Source organism: Papio anubis, chromosome 14 (assembly GCF_008728515.1).
Source record: "Papio anubis isolate 15944 chromosome 14, Panubis1.0, whole genome shotgun sequence".
Classification (NCBI taxonomy): Eukaryota; Metazoa; Chordata; class Mammalia; order Primates; family Cercopithecidae; genus Papio; species Papio anubis.
The window spans coordinates 53,732,239-53,749,750 of record NC_044989.1 but is presented as its reverse complement, the minus strand read 5'-3'; the positions used below and the strand labels follow the sequence as shown (position 1 = coordinate 53,749,750).

The following is a 17,512-nucleotide window of genomic DNA, read 5'->3' as shown; positions in this document are numbered from 1 at the left end:
ATATTCAAAAACTAGCGAATAAAATTTACCACATTGAAAGACTGTAGGAGTAAAATCATGTGATCATCTCAATAGATTCACAAAAGATAATCACTTGACAAAATTCAACACCAATTCATAATAAAAACACATACACACACACTGAAAAGTAGGAATAGAAGGAAACTTAATGAAAGACGTTTATGAAAATCCTATGGCTAATATTATACTTACTGAAGACCAAATGATTTCCCCTAAGTTCAGGAAAAAAGCAAGGATGTGTGATCTCATCATTTTGATTCCATATTTTTTGAAGGTTCTAGCCAATACAAAAAGCAATATATAGAAGAGGCATCAAGATTGGAAAGAAGAAAGTAAAATTGTCTCTATTCACAAAAAAGTGAGCTAAAAAAATAAAATAGACAACATTAAATTGTATTAGTATACTATGATTATCTTATTCCTTATTCTACTAGAATGTAAGTTTCACAAGTGAAAAAGAAGTAAACATTAATTCCATTTACAATAGTAAGAAAAATGTAATACTTAGGGATAAATTAAAGATGTACAGAACCTTTACAATAAGATCTATGAAATTTTGAGATAAATATCGAAATAAGTAGAAAGTTACACCATATTTATGGTGTGGAAAAAATCTGTAGTGTTAAGATGTTAATTATCTACAAACTAATTTCTAGATTTAATGCAATCTCAATCAAAATCTCAGCAGATGTTTTGTTGCTGAGATGGACAAATCAATTCTAAAATTTATTTCTAAATGCACGAAACTAGAATATCTAAAACTATTTTAAGAAAACAAAGTTTAAGAATCATAATTCTGTTTCTGTCAGATAAGCTTTTTCAGATTCCACATATGAGTGAGATCATGCTGTATTTGTCCATCTGTGCTGGGCTTATTTTACTTAATATAATGTCTTCTAGGTTCATCCATGTTGTTGCAAATAAAAGCCTTTTTTTTATTTTATAACATTCTAGTAGAGGGTGGAATATATATTTTTTTGTGAATCTTTTTATAGCTGAATAGCATTTCATTATGTATATGTACCACATTTTAAAATTCCATTCATCTGTTGATAGACACTTAGGTTGATTCCATATCTTGGCTATTGTGAATAGTGCTGCAATAAATATGGGAGTGCAGATATCTCTTTTACATACTGATTTTATTTCCTTTGAATATATCCTCAGTGATGGGGTTGTTGGATCATGTGGTAGTTCTATTTTTTACTGATATATAATAGTTATACATATTTTTGGGAAACTTGTGATTTGATATATGTATACAATGTGTAATGATCAAATCAGGGTAATAGGATATTAATCACCTCAAACATTTATTTTTTCTTTGTGTGGGGAACATTACAATTCTTCTCTTCTAGCTATTTTGAAATATACAATAAATTATTGTTTACTATAGTCTGGCTATTGTACTATCAAATATTAGAACTTATTTCTTCTATCTAGCTATATTTTTGTATCCATTAACCAACTTCTCTTCATCTTCCATTTCCCCCTTCCATTCTTAGCCTCCAGTAGCCACCATTCCACTCTCTACCTGCACGACATCCACATTTTTAGCTCTCACATGTGAGTGAGAACATGCAATCTTTGTCTTTCTGTGTCTAGCTTATTTCACTTAACATAATGACTTCCAGTTCCATTCATGTTGCTGAAAATGACAGGATTTCATTCTTTTTATGGCTGAATAATATTCCAGTGTATATATACCACATTTAAAAAATCCATTTGTTCATTGATAGACAATCTCATATATTGGCTTGTGAATGGCGCTGCAATAAACATGGGAGTGCAGATATCTCTTCAATAAACTGATTTCCTTTCTTTAGGATATATATGCATTAATTCTATTTTTAATTTTTTGAGAAATCACCATAATGTTGTTTATAATGGCTATACTAATTTACTTTCTCACTGACATCCTTGCCAGCATTTGTTGTTATGTCTTTTTGTAACAGTAATTCTAACTGGGGTAAGGTGATATTCTATTTGGTTTTGATTTGCCTTTCCCTGATGATTAGTGATGCTGTGTATTTTTTCATATCCCTGTACTGTAGATTATTTGTATGCCTTGTTTTAAGGAATGTTCACACACCCTCCCAAGAATGAGCCAGGAAGAAAATGAACCCCTGAAAAGACCAGTAATAAGCTCTGCAACTCAATCTATAATAAATCTCCTGCCACCCCCAAAAAGCCCAGGACCAGACAGATTTGTAGCCAAATTCTGCTAGATTTACAAAGGAGACCTGGTACTATTCCTACTGAGACTATTCAAAAAAATTGAGGAGGGACTTCTCCTAACTCATTCTATGTGGCCAGCATTATCTTGATACCAAAACCTGGTACAACAACAACAAAAATAAAACTCCAGACCAATATCCTCAATGAACATAGATGCAAAAATCCTCAGCAAAATACTGGCAAATGGAATCCAACAGCACATTAAAAAATTTATCCACCACAATCAAGTAGATTTTTTCCCTGGGATGCAAGGTTGGTTAAACATACACAAAAATAAATGTGATTCATCACATAAACAGCACTAAAGACAAAAACCACATGATTATTTCAATAGGTGCAGAAAAGGCTTTTGATAAAATTGAACACCCTTTCATATTAAAATAAACAATCTCAATAAACCAGGTATTGAGAGAACATACCTCAAAATAATAAGAGCCATCTATGACAAACCCACAGCCGGCAACATACTGAATGGCCAGAAGCTGGAAGCATTCTCCTTGAAAACCTACACAAGACAAGGATGTCCTCTCTTACCACTTCTATTCAACATAGTACTGAAAGTCCTGGCCAGAGCAATGAGGCAAGAGAAAGAAATAAAGGGCATCTAAATAGGAAGAGAGGAAGTTAAACTATCCCTGTTTGCAGATGACATAATTTTATATCTAGAAAGCCTCATAATCTTGGCCCCAAAGCTCCTTGAGCTGAAAAAAACTTCAGCAAACTCTCAGTATACAAAGTCAATGTACAAAAATCACTAGCATTCCTGTACACCAACAACAGGAAAGCTGAAAGTCAAATCAGAAATGCAGTCCTATTCACAATTGCCACAAGAAGAATAAAATACCTAGGAATACAAGTAACCAGTAAGTTGAAAGAGCTCTACAGGGAGAACTACAAAATCCTGCTTAAAGAAATCAGAGATGATACAAACAAATGGAAAAAGATTTCATGCTCATGGATAGGAAGAATCAATATTGTTAAAATGGTCATTCTGCCCAAAGCAATTTATAGATTCCTATCAAACTGCCAATGATATTCTTCACAGAAGTAGAAAAAAGTATTCTAAAATTTATATGAAACAAAAAAGAGCCCAAATAGCCAAGGCAATTCTTTTTTTCTTTCTTTTTCTTTTTCCGTTTTTGAGATGGAGTCTCACTCTGTTTGCACGGAGGAGGCTGGAGTGGCTGGTGATCTGAAGCTCACTGCAAGCTCCGCCTCCCTGGATTCATGCCATTCTCCTGCCTCAGCCTCCGAGTTGCTGGGACTACCGGTGCTGCCACTGGCTAATTTCTTGTGTTACCCAAAGTAGAGACAGGGTTTTCGTGCTGTGGTGCAGCCAGGGATGGTGTGGTCTCCCTGGCCAGCCGAGTCTATACTTTTGCCCAGCTCCCAGAAAGATGCAGGGGTTGCAGGTGGCAGAGCTGCTGCTTGGCCCATCCAGGGTAATTCCAAAACTAAAAGAACAGAGCTGGAGGCATAACACTACCTGACTTAAAGCTATACTACATGACTACAGTAATCAAAACAGCATGGTACTGGTACAAAAACAGACACATAAATCAATGGAAAAGAATAGAGGGCCCAGAAATAGGATCATGCACCTACAATCACCTGATCTTCAACAAAGCTGACAAATCAAGCAACGGGGAATGGACTTCCTATTCAATAAGTGGTGCTGAGACAACTGGCTAGCCATATGCAGAAAATTGGAACTGGACCTCTTCTTTATACTATATAAAAAGTCAACTAGAGATGAATTAAAGACTTAAATGTAAAACCCAAAACTATAAAAACCTTGGAAGACAACCTATACAATACTATCCCGGACATAGGAACAAACAGATTTCTGAGGAAGACACCAAAAATAATTGCAACAAAAGCAAAAATTGACGAATGGCATATAAGTAAACTAAGAGCTCTGCACCGCTAAAAAACTATCAACAGAGTAAACATACAACCTACAGAATGGAAGAAAACTTTTGCAAACTATGCATCTGACAAAAATCTAATATCCAGCATTTATAATGAACTTACACCAATTTATAAGCAAAAACCCAACCCCATTAGAAAGTGGGCAAAGGACATGCAGAGACATTTTCAAAAGGAAACACACATGGCCAACAATGATACACCATCTCACACCAGCCAGAACGGCTATTATTAAAAGTAAAAAAAGTAGGTTCTGGTGAGGTTGTGGAGAAAAAGGAATACTTATACACTGTTGGTAGGAGTGTAAACTAGTTCAACCATTGTAGAAAGCCGGATGGCAATTCCTCAAAGGCCTAAAAACAGAATTACAATTTGACTCAATAATCCTTTGGGTATATAAGCTGTTGCCAAACTAATTTCCAAAATGTGTAATCCGTGAGCAGATCAATAACAAGCTCCAAAGCTGAATCAGTTTCCAAAATGTGGAACCTAGTCTGGCGATATCTTATATACCTAAAGGAATATAAATTGTTCTGTCATAAAGACACATGCACACAAATGTCCATTGCAGCACTATTCATAATAGCAAAGACATGGAATCAATGTAAGTGCCCATCAATAGTAGACTGGATAAAGAAAATGTGGTACATATATACCATGGAATGCCATGCAACCATAAGAAAGAATGAGATCATGTCCCTCCTAAGGGATGGAGCTGAAGGCCTTTATCCTTGGCAAACTAATGCAGGAACAGAAAAACAAATACTGCCTGTTTTCATTTATAATTGAGAGCTAAATGATGAGAACATATGGACACATAGAGGGAAACAACAGACACTGGGATCTAGTGGAGGGTGGAAAATGACAGGAGGGAGGGGATCAGGAAAAGTAACTATTGTGTACTGGACTTAATACCTGGGTGATGAAATAATTTATACAACAAACCCCCCATGACACGAGTTTACCTTAACTTAAAATAAAGTTTTTTTAAAAAAAATGTCTAGTTAGATCTTTTGCCCGTTGAAAAAAATCAGATTATTTGTTTTTTGAGAGAAGGGGAAGTAGGATGGGGAGAGGTTGGTCAATGGGTATAAAGTCAGAGTTACACAGGAGAAATAAATTCTGATGTTCTATTGCATAGTAGGGTGACAATACAATGATAATGTACTGTACATTTCAAAATAGTTAAAGGAAGATTTTGAATGTTTTTACCACAAAGAGATGACAAGTTTTTGGGGTGGTGGTTATGCTAATTACCTTGATTTAATCATTATACAATATATAAATGTATCAAAACATCACACTGTACCCCATAAATATGTACAATTATGTGTCAATTAAAAAAATAAATTTTTAAGAGACTAAGAGAAACAAAACAAAACACCAAAGTTTGAATATTTTCACTACCTTATTTTAGATTGTTACAAAGTTATAATAAGCAAGATGGTATTGATATAAAAACAAATATATCACTGAAATCTGTTCCAATAACAAACAGAGAATGTTGAGTTTGTGCTATAATGACTTTTGACAAAGCCACCATATTAATTCCGTGGAGGAAAGGACAATTTTTCAACAAATAGTGAGGGGACAACTGGATATCCATACGGAAAAAACGCCACAATTCCTATATCATAGCGTTTATAAGAATTAATTTGATATGAATCATAAACCTAAGCATGAAGTGCAAAACTATAAGGGTTATAAAATAAAACATGGAAGAATATTTGATGACCTAGAAATTTTCTAGACAGAACTCAGAAAGCACTCACCTTATAAGATAAAAGTAATAAATTGGACTTTATCAACATTGAAAAGTTTTGCTCATCAAAAGACATCACTAAGGAAATGTACACGAAAGCCACAGATTAACATAAAGTATCTACAATATAGAAATGTAAACAATAATTTTTTTTTTTTTTTTTTTTTTTTTTTTTGGAGTCTCGTTCTATCCCCCACGCTGTTGTGCAATGGCTCAGTCTCAGCTCACTGCAAGCTCCGCCTCCCGGGTTCACGCCATTCTCCTGCCTCAGCCTCCCGAGTAGCTGGGACTCAGGTGCCCGCCACCTCGCCCGGCTAGTTTTTTTATATTTTTAGTAGAGACGGGGTTTCACCGTGTTAGCCAGGATGGTCTCCATCTCCTGACCTCGTGATCCGCCCGCCTTGGCCTCCCAAAATGTTGGGATTACAGGCATGAGCCACCGCACCTGACCAAAAAATAATTTTTATTTTGATTACATAAACAATTTATAACAACAAAAATATTTCCAATCCTCCTAAAAAATGGATAAAAGATTTGAATAGACTCTTCACCAAGAAAGCTAAGCAAATGGCCAATTAGTCCATGAAAAACAGTTTAGCATTATTGATCATGAGAGAAATCCAAACTAAAATCACTATGATATATCACTACACACTGATGCACACTAATGTTGAGATGGCTAACAGCAGCATAAAAGACCATGCCAAATGTTGGGGAGTATACGGAGCAACAAGAACTCTTATACATTGTAGGTCTAATATGAAAATAAAACAAAATAGAACACATTTTGGAAACTAGTTTAGCAGCTTCTTATAAAGTTAACAATACTCACCGTATGCCCTAGCAATCCACTTTTAAGTACTTAAGCAAGAAAAGCAAAAGTATATCCCCACAAATAGAGTTATGCAGACAAAATGCACCTAATATCCATATTGGAAAGGAAGAAGTAAAACTATTTGTTTTCAGATGATATGATATTGTAGACAGAGTATACTAAAACCTCACTAAAAATCTATTAGAACTAATAAACAAGTTTAGCAAGGTTGTGAGCTAAAACATCAAGATGCAAAAATCAGCTGTATTTTTATATACTAGCAGTGAACAATCTGAAAATGAAATGAAAATATTCCATTTACAATACTATAAAATGGAATGAAATGCTTAGGAATAAATTTAACTAAAGAAGTTTAAGTCTTATACTTTAAATACTGCCACACATTGTTGAAAGGAATTTTAAGAGATCCAAATAGATAGAAAGAAATCCATGTTCAAAAAGTGGAAGACTTAAATTTTATAAGACGGCAATATTCTTCTACAGATTCAATGGAACCTAATCAAATCCCAGCTGCTGTTTTGGGGGACAGAAATTGACAAGGTAATCCAAAATTTGTGTGGAAGCTTAAGGGACCCAGAATAGCCAAAGCAATCTTGAAAAAGAAGAACGAAGTTGGAGTACTCATGTTTTACGATTTCAACACTTGTTGTAAAGTTACAATAATCAACATAGTGTGACACTAGAATAATTATAGGCACATAGATTAACAGAATAGAATTGAGAGTCCAGAAATAAACCTTTACGTTTTTAGTCAACTGATTTCAACAAAGGTACCGGTATCATTCAATGGGGGAAAGAATCGTATTAAGTGATTCTGGGAAACCGGATATCCACAGGCAGAAGAATTTAGTCGGCTGTCTCAACCCATATACAAAAATGAACTCAAAATGGGTCACCAGCTTAAATGTAAGGATCAAAAGAATAAAATCTTTAGAAGAAAAGAGGAGTAAATATTTATAAGCTTCAGTTAGGAAATGGTTTCTTGGTTATGACACCAACAATACAAGCAACAACAATAATATAGATAAAGTGGATTCACCAAAATTAATAACTTTTTTGCTTAAATGCTATTAAGAAGGTAAAAAGATAACCCATAGACTATGCAATTTCCAAATCATATATTTGATATGGGATTTTTGTACAGAATGTATAAAGAACTCTTACGACACAATAATGAAAAGGTAAGTGACACAATAATGAAAAGGTAAGTAACCCAATTAAAAGTGGGCAAAGGATCTGAATAGATATCTTTTCAAAGACCATGTGCACATGGCTAACAGACATGAAAAAATGCTCAATATCATTAGTCATTAGGGAAAGTGCAAAAGAAAACCATGATAAGATACAATTTCATGCCCAATAGGGTGGCTATAACAAAAAGCACAGACAATAGCAAGATTATGGATAAATTGGTACCATTTTACATTGCTGGTGGGAATGTGAAATGGTGCAGCCACTTTGGAGAAGAGTATGATGGTTCCCAAAAATGTTAAACTTAGGGTTACCTTATGACCTAGTAGTTCTGCTCTTAGGTATCTTTTCAAGAGAAATAAGAAAATAGTTCCACAGAAAAACTTGTATACTGCTTGGGTGATGGGTGCACCAAAATCTCACAAATCACCACAAAAGAACTTTCTCAAGTGACTAAACACCACTGTTCCTCAATAACCTATGGAAATAAAAAAATTTAAAAAAAATTTTTAAAGAGAAAACCTTGCAGGCAATTGTTCATAGCAGCATTTTTCAGAATAGTCAAAACTTGGAACACACAATATTCTATATTCGAGGATGAATAGACAAATAAAATGTGTCATATCCAGATAATGGAATATTACTTGATCATAAAAAGGAATGAAGTACCGATACATGCTGTAACATGGAGGAACCTTGAAAACATTTTGCTAAGTGAAATAAACCAGTCACAAAAGATTACATATTACATGATTGCATTTATATTAGGTATTCAAAATAGGTAAAGCTATAGAGACAGAAAGTAGATTAGTGGTTACAAGGACCCAGAGCAGTGGGGATGTGGTGGGGGTATTGGAGAAGGGAATGGGAATTGACTGCTAATAGGTATGAGGCTTCTTTTGGAAGAGTGAAATGTTCTTCTAAACTTGATTATGGTGATGATTGCACAACTCTGAATATGCTGAAAACCACTGGATTGCACACGGGGTGCAAATTCCCCATTAAATGGATGAATTGTATGCTGTGTTACTTTTAATAAACCTATTAAAAAAGAAAGAATGACCATGTAACTTTATTCAAAATAGCCCCAAACTAGAAAGAAAATCTACCAATAGGACAATAGGTAAAATAATTGTGGAATATTCAGTGAATTCTACTGACTAATAACAGTGAATGTACTACTGATACAAGCAATGGCGTGGATGAATTTCAAAAACATGGTAAGTGAAGAAATGTAGACGCATAAGAATACATGCTAAAACAGGCAAAGCTAGCCATTGGTGTAAGAAATCAGAACCGCAGCAGGGGTTGAGTGGAACGGTATACTAAAGAACTTTCTGGGTTGAAGAGTTCTGTACTTTGAAAGGGATTTGGGTTACACATATGTTTACATTTTAAAAAACTGCCTGAACTATCCGGTTAAACTCTGTGCGTTTCACTGTTTAGAAATAACTCAATAAAATATCCCATAACATTAAACAATGAAATATTACTTTTAATGAGAAAAGAGGATTTAATCTCTGTTAAGGGGAATTCTATAGGACACTAGATTTTAGAGCACTTCATGTCTTAGAAAGTTTTTTTCCCCAAGCAATAAATAATAGAAGGAAAAAGGACTATATAGAGCAATAATAACTTTAAGGTTTGCCTAGAATATTTTTTACTTTTTTATTTTTATTTTTTGAGACAAGGTCTCACTCTGTTGCCCAGGCTGGAGTGCAGTGGTGCAATCTCAGCTCACTGCAGTCTCTACCCCCTGGAGTTCAAGCAGTTCTCCCACCTCAGCCTCCTGAGTAGTTGGGACTATAGTCTCATGCCACACCCGGCTAATTTTTATTTTTATTTTTTGGCAGAGATGGGGTTCACCATGTTGTCCAGGCTGGTCTCCAACTCCTGACCTCCAGTGATTTGCCCGCCTTAGCCTCCCAAAGGGCTGCGATTATAGCCGTGAGCCACTGTGTCCAGCCACTTTTTAAATTTTTATTTTTTAACATAATTTTCATTTATCTTATGACACATGGATTTAGTGTTGAACTCAATTTTTAAAAGCCTTGAAATCAATACAGAAATTTATTACCTTCAGTATTCTATTAGCCTGATTTTTGGGATGCACTGCGAATGTCAGAAATGTAATGAAATGACTAGCAAGGATTATCAGAAATTTAAAAACCTCGACTCAGAATTTTAGGTGAAATAATTTTTGTATGTGATCCAAAGCACCTTTGCTTTGCACACTCATTCATGTATCGATTTTGTAAATATTTACTGTGTGCCTATTTTGTGCTGGATAAAGTTCTAGGAACTGCAAGTATGCCTCTAAACAAGAGAACAAAAAATACTTCTCTGTATAAAACTAACATTCTAGAACAAAATAGCCATTGCGTATAAGTACATTTTTATAGTAGCTTGGACAAAAATAATACAGAGTATTGGGACATTGTTGAAATCTTAGCGAGGTCAGGATAGGCCTCACTTGAATGATATTTAAGCAAACATTCGAGAAGTGACACATTTGAATATTTAGGGAAAGGCATCCAGGCAGAGGAAGCCAGACCTGAAAAGCCCCGAGATGGAAGCATGCCAGGTATTTTTAAGAAACAGTAAGGAGGCTAGTGTGGTTGTAGCAGAGTGAGCAAGTGGATAAAATGGTAGGAGATTAAGTTGAAGGTGAATTCTGGGAGAAAGGGGTAAATATCATGCAGGGCCTAGTGGAATAAATTTCCTTTGGTTTTTACTCTGAATGTAATGGGGAGCCATAGGACATGCTCTGACTGACATTGTCCTAGCATCACTTTGTCCTCTTGATTACTGTTGAGAGGCAATGCCAGAAGCAAGGAGACCAATTAAGAGGCTATTGCAATACAGAGAGAGGCTGTTGGTGTGGGCCCAGGTGGTAGTAATTGAGGTGAGGCGAAACGGTCTGATTGTGTAGACGGCAGGTGGAGCAGGTCTGTTCTTGTTAGTGGGTGGTGATGGCAGTGATGAGGAGACTGAAGTCATATTTCGGACACACTAAAACGGACATCCAAGTGTATTTGCAGTAAGTAGTTTGATATATCAGTATGGAAGCCTGGGGAGGAGTCTGGATTACAGATATACATTGGTATTATTGTTTACTCACAGTAATATGGCATGTGATTGGGTGAAATCAGTAATGGAGAAAGTACAGAGAAAGACGAGCAGTTTCTCTCCTTGGGAAGAGAATGGAGCACCTTGTTGATGTTAAAGGAACAGCTTTAGCATTTCACCATTCAATGTTTTCTGTAGTTTTGTCATTGCAGGTACCCATGATCAGGTTAAGGAAGTTCTTGCTAGGAAATTAGACTAATTTTTAAAAAATTATCGATTTGATATGGTTTGACTCTGTGTCCCCATTTAAATCTCATCTTGCGTTGAAGTCCCCAGGTGTGGAGGGAAGGAGATGATTGGATTATGGGGGTGATTTCCCCATGCTGCTCTCCTAATAGTGAGTGAGTTCTCACGAGATCTGTTGGTTGTATAAGTGTTTGGAAGTTCCTCCTCCACTGTTATCTCTCTCCTGCCGCCTCGAGAAGAAGGCGTTTCTCCTTTGCCTTCCGTCATGATTGTGGGTTTCCTGAGGTCTCTCCAGCCTTTCAGAAGTGAGTCAATTAAACCTCTTTTAATTACCCAGTCGGACTAATACACAATTGACGCTTAATTTTTATGAAATAGTTGTTCTGTACCTATTAAGATAATTCTATGATTTTTTCTTTAATCTGTTATTTGATCTTTTTTTTTTTTTTTTTTTTTTTTTTTAATTAAGCCAACCTTACATTTCCTGGGATAAACCTAACTTGGTTAGGATATATTATCTTCTTTATGTAATGCTGAATTAGTTTTGCTAATATTTGGTTCAGGATTTGGCACCGGTGTTGATAATGATTTAAAATAGGCCTATAATATTCCCTTTTGTATTGTTCTTGTTGGATTTGGCATAAAAATTATTTTAATCTGGTAAAGTGAGTAGGGGAGTGTTTCCCCTGGAACAGTTTGTGAAAGCTTGAAACTTTTTGTGTCTTCAGTGCTGGTTGAACTTGCCGGTAAACCTCCCTGAGCCTGAAGTTGTCTTCATGAAAACATTTTATACTGCTGATTCAATTTTTTTTAATACTCACATTTTAAGACTGTTTAGATTTTCCATTCCTTATTGAGTTAATTTTGGCAAGTGATATTTTTATGGGAATTAGCCCATTTTGTTTAAATTTTCAGTGTAGTTGTTTATAAAATTATTTTACCACATTTTATGTGCCTGCAGCGTCTGTAGTATGCCCCGCTTTTCAATCCGTCTATTATTTTTCTTTTACTTGATTGACCTTGCCAGGTGCTTGTCAGTCCTAGTAGTCTCTTCACAGAACTTTCAGCTTTTTTCCTCTATACTAATTTTATTTTCTACTTAATTGACTTCCACTTATTTCTCTTTATTTTCTAGTATCCTTGGGTGTATTTTATTATTTTTTCTAACTTTTTAAGAGGGATGCTTAGTTCGTTGACTTTTATCTTTTTTTTAAACCAATATATATATTTATGACAACATTTTCTTTCTGATTATTGCTTTTGAAATATCCAAAAATTCTATTAGGCAGCTTCTTGTTCTATTCCTTTCATAATATTTTCTATTTTCTGTTATTTCTTCTTTAACCTATTTTTTAAGTTTCAAAACACAGGGATGTCTGATTATCTTCTTGTTATTGTATTTTCAAATTAGTGCACTGTGGTTTAAAATGTTGTTGTAGATCTTAATCCTTTAACGTTTTTGAGACTCCTTTATTGGTCCTTGTGTAGTCAATACCCATACACATTCCAGGTGCGCACAAAAAGAATGCGTGTTTGAAATATTTGGAGTGGAATTTTCATTTGTTCATTAGCTCAATTTTAATAATATTGCTCAAGTAAACTGTATTCTCACTGATACTTTGTCAGCCCGTCAAATACATGTGTTATAATCTTCTATCATGATTTACCTATTTATTGTTTCAGTTCTATAAATATTCTGTTTTGATATATCTTGAGAGTGTTGTTTCTTTAAACTTTTTATTTCCACTAAGTTCAAAGAAGTAGGTTATAATTTTTAAAGGAATTATCCATTTCATTTGGGTTGTCAAATTAATTTGACTTAGAGTTATTAAAGGTAGATTTTGTGATTAAAAGGAATTCATGTTTAAAGATAATTTTCCCTTTTGCCATCATTTAAACATTTCTCCTATCTATGCTTTACTTTGTAAATTATGTTTTCTGGTCACTTATTTTACTGATTTTTTGAGATAGTTTTTTTTAACCTCACTAGTATGTAATTTTATTTACCTTGTTTGACTAGCCTTTTTGAGTTGATAATTTGTGTATTTTTATTTTTCCATTTTTATTGATATAAGAATCTAAGGCTGTGAATTTTCATCTGATCACTGCTTTTGTTTTCTATATAGAAATTCTGCAACTGTAATTTGAATTTTCCTGCTGACCTAAGCATTGTTTAATAAAAAGCTTCTGAATTTCCAGATGAAAGGACTGCTTTAAAGACAATTTTTATTATTAATTTTTAATTTTATTTCATGATCACCAGATAAAATATATTTTTTGTTTCTATGGCATGTAATTTAATGTTTATACATGTTTGAAAAGAGGATGCATTCTTTGTTACGGGGTGCAAAGAAAGCTCCACAAATCATACATTATTAATCATTTTGTTCCCTTAACCTTCTTATAACATGACAATGGTGTTAGAGTCTCTTATTTATCAGTCTGTTACTATCTTCTTGCATTTATGTTGCTGATTTGGTATGTATATTCATACATAATCTTTTTATGTTTTCATTGTGGACTGTGGCCTTTAGCATTCTAAAGTGTCTTTCTGTGTCCCATTAATTGTTTTGGGGCCAGAATTGGACTTCCTTTGTTTAATATTAAAATCACAACCTCTGTTTTCTTGTTTTTTTCCTTTTGCCGAGTATATCTTTATCCATTCTTTAGTTTTAGCTTTGCAAAATCATATCGATTGAGATTTTTTTATGCACAGAATAGTGTTGGATTTTTCTTTGTTAGCCATTCTAAAATATTTAAATAGGAGAGTAAAGAATTTACATTTATTGATATGATTGCTGTCTTGAGCCTTACCCCGTCATACTATTCTATGTAATATTTAATTTGTTTTTCAATTTTTAAATTTTTTTGATATGTGTTTGGTATTTAGGAAGGTATGTAGTTTTTATATACTGCTTTTCTTTATATTAATATTTTTGTATTGCTTTTAGACCATTTTCCTCTTTAGGATTCTACTAATTGGTTTGCCCAACCCTATTAAATCATTTCAACCCTGCATATATTATCAAGTGGAAGTAGTTGAAGCGAACAGCTGCACCGCGTGACTAGACTTGTTGTTTTATAGCACTTCCTGTGCGAGTATCATTTAAACGTGGCTGGCCTATATTATTGCCTTTATTTTCCGGTAGGCTGCAGTTACCAATTCCAAGTAGTGCAATGATCTTCAAATTAATTGTTTTGAAGTTGTCTTTACATCTGTTGGCGGATTTGGGTAAAAAGATTGTTCCAGGGAAGGTTTGTTAATACAATAATCTTTTAGTTATTGTATGCTTAGTTTTACAGTTGGACAGCTTGCTTTGATATAAAATTCTTGATTCACACTGTCTTCCCTTGCATTTAAAAAATATTGCTACATTAGTAGCTTTAAAAATATACATATATGCTGCTGGCAGCATGATCTTTAAAGAAATTTGTAGGTGATACAATCATTTTACTAAGAAGTTTAGAAGATTAAAAAATTCATGTTTAAAGTCTAATGCTTTATAATATGTCGTAAAGTTAACCATCGTTGTTCATTTTCTCAAGTATATGGTGAACTCTTACTAAATTGAGTCATGCTTTTCATTTCTGGGAAGGTTTATTTGGATATAATTTAAAATACTCTGTTCTATCCCTTTGTTTTTCTTCATAGGAAGACCTAACTTGTATGTATGTTGTATCGTTTTGCCTTTCTTCTATATTTGTCTCTTTCTCGCCTCTGTGTTTATATCATTTTGTATTCTAAGGTTCCTTTTATTTTTATTCCCTGTATCTCTTACCATACTTTCAATTTTTAATCTATTATCCCTTGGGCATTTTGTAGTTTTTGAGACAGAGTCTTGCTATGTCACCGAGGCTGGAGTGCAGTGACATGATCTTGGCTCACTACAACCTCTGCCTCCTGGGCTCAAGCAATTCTTCCACCTCAGCCTCCTGAGTAGCTGAGACTACAGGCACGTGCCATCGCACCTGGCTAATTTTTGTATTTTTTTGTAGAGACTGGATTTCACCATCTTGGCCAGGCTAGCCTGGAACTTCTGGGCTCAAGTGACCTTCCCACCTTGGCCTCCCAAAGTGCTGAGGTTACAGGTGTAAGCCACTGCTCCTGGCCTTTTTAATGCTTTTAGTTTTGAGCTGATTTTATCTTTTTCTTCAACTTCTTTCTGGCGTTTGATCATCTCTTTTGTCACACCTTCCTATTTTTTGTCTGTTTCTATTTGAGTTTTTTAATTTGAGATTTGTGATTTTTTAATCACATAGTGCAATTATTGATTTATTTGCTTTATGTTGGAGAAGGTTTTACTCGTGCGTGTGTGTGTGTGTGTGTGTGTTAACAATAGTCTGGGTCATTTTTTTTCCACATCCAAGAATGTCTTGGAAGGTGACCTTAACTCCTTGCAACACTGTTTCTGAAATTATACCAAGTTGATACAGGTTTGAAATGTTAACAGTATCAGGACTTTGTTATTGCTTGATATACAACACCTGATTTGTGGACTGTATCTCAGCTGGCGGAATGTTACATTGACACACAGACCCTGCTAGGCTACATGACTTAGGACTGTACAAACAACCAGTGAAGAACATAGTTAGCAGATGTTCTTTGTGGAGCTGGTCCACCCATGTAAACATTGCCTTCTTAAATCATTTCCTTCTACTACCCCATATTACTCAAGTGGAAATAGTTAGCTTGTTCTACTTCTTTCTTTTACTGTTAGACTTCATTATTTCTCCTTTTCCTGTACAGATATCATTTACGTGGCATTCTTCTTCCTATATTGTGCCTTTATTTTGGTATTGCAACCAACTGTGTCCGTCTAGGGCTGGAGTCTAGAAGCTGTACCTAGGGTTTTAGAATACTTATTGATGAAAATGCCAATTATTTTCTGCTACATTTCCTGAACTATATTCCTTCAAAAGGTACATAAACTTGGTGCTTGCTTGGTTAAACCTATTTTTTCTGTGAATTTTATTTTCAAATATTGTTGACAATGATGCCTGGAATATTTCTAGAACCTCAAACATTTTCATTCTTTTTTTCTCATATTTGTCTTGCATGGATGTTATGTGTCTTTTTGTTATTATGCATGATGTTTTATTTTCCAGGACCAGCAAAAACAGCTGTTTCTCAGGTAGGTTATGAAGAGTTTGGGTAGCTCTGACTGGAAAAAACACAGAGTATTCTTTTTCTGCTTTCATACCACAACGATCAACACAGAAGACTTCTGTGACCAAATATGTATGGCTTTTTTCCCCCATATGCAAGCAAGCAATCAGTTCTACAGTGGACACTAGCTGGGTCTCCTCCAGTTCAATTCTGACACTGTCTACCTGGAGATAGTGTTTGATCCCACAGATTGAGGGCTCAGTCCCACAAGTCTGCCCCTGCCCCCGCTTTTAGACATCAGTTGTGAGTCTAGGACTCCAGAATTTCTGATGGACCGGCTTCTACTTGGAGTTCCCGTGACCCCTCTTTGGGTTCAATGAATTTGCTAGAGTGGTGGTTAGAACTCAGGATAACATTCACTTACATCTTATTGGATTATCATAAAGGATACTACAAAAAATATAGATGGAAATATGCCTTTCCGGGGAACTGCCATCCTCCAGGAACCTCCACATGCTCAGCTCTCCAGAAGCTCTCCAGAAGCTCTCCATACTCTTGCTCATTTGGGCCTTTTATGGAGACTTCATAAGATAGGTATGATTGAAGCGTGAACAAACATATAGAAGTATGATTAGATAAAAAGAGTATGAGCTAATAGTAATAGACCGAATGAGGAAACCCAGCAAGGCTTCTTGGCCTCTCTGTGCAGCATTCCTTCTTCCAGGCTATGGGGCAGGGCCCCTTCTGAAATGGGGGTCTTTTAACTACAATCAGACAAGGTAGGTTAGAGAATTTCTTTATGGCCAACTCCAAGACTGAAAGGTGGGGTAAGATTTCTCCGTTGGGGAAAAAAAGGAGCAGGTGAAAAGAGGGCAGGAGAAGGTCAGAGAGAAAGAAAGACAGAGGCAGAGATTCTGTTTTCTGAGGCCTTCTCTTGAGGCCTAAAGCACTCCAACATTATAACAAGGGCTATGAGCCAGGAACCATGAGTGAAAACCTACATATATATGTCTATTTATATATATATATTTTATATAATTATAGAAAATAATTGTATAAAATATAACTATAAATATATAATTATTTTATATAATGATACATTTTATATATTTTA

General features: G+C 34.9%; 1 long non-coding RNA gene across 1 annotated transcript in view; it reads left to right on the top strand.

Annotated features, from left to right (window-relative positions):
* Positions 1–17,512, top strand: part of LOC103876948 — a 243,967-nt gene that overhangs the window by 9,467 nt on the left and 216,988 nt on the right. The gene's annotated exons all lie outside the window — the stretch shown is intronic.